This window comes from Trypanosoma cruzi, genomic scaffold (genome assembly GCF_000209065.1).
Source record: "Trypanosoma cruzi strain CL Brener 1047053517183 genomic scaffold, whole genome shotgun sequence".
Taxonomy (NCBI): domain Eukaryota; phylum Euglenozoa; class Kinetoplastea; order Trypanosomatida; family Trypanosomatidae; genus Trypanosoma; species Trypanosoma cruzi.
Genome location: NW_001849358.1, coordinates 85,045 through 85,300, shown reverse-complemented (window position 1 = coordinate 85,300; position 256 = coordinate 85,045). Strand labels below are relative to the sequence as shown.

Sequence of the window (256 nt, the reverse complement as noted above, 5' to 3'; positions counted from 1 at the left end):
GGTCAGTGCCCGGTGTCGTGTGCGGAGTCCGCGAGGAGGTTTTGGGCACGCCACTGTGCCACGCGTCGTGTCCCCTCGGAACGTAACAGCAGACGTGTTCTCTTCCGGTCGCACTCGTGGCGGTGGTGGCATCCACTGCCTCGTTGCGTGCTGCTGGCGTCGACTACGATGCTGCGGTGTGATAGAGGGTGCCCGGCACGAGCGGTGCTGGGCTGGGTGGACAGTGCCCTCCGCGGCGAGACACCCAGCGCGACCC

The 256-nt window shown here is 67.6% G+C and overlaps 1 annotated feature.

The window, feature by feature from the left end:
• Positions 1 to 256: part of a sequence feature (areas not merged during assembly with more than two copies in the genome that could not be assigned to a particular haplotype) that runs on past the window's edge.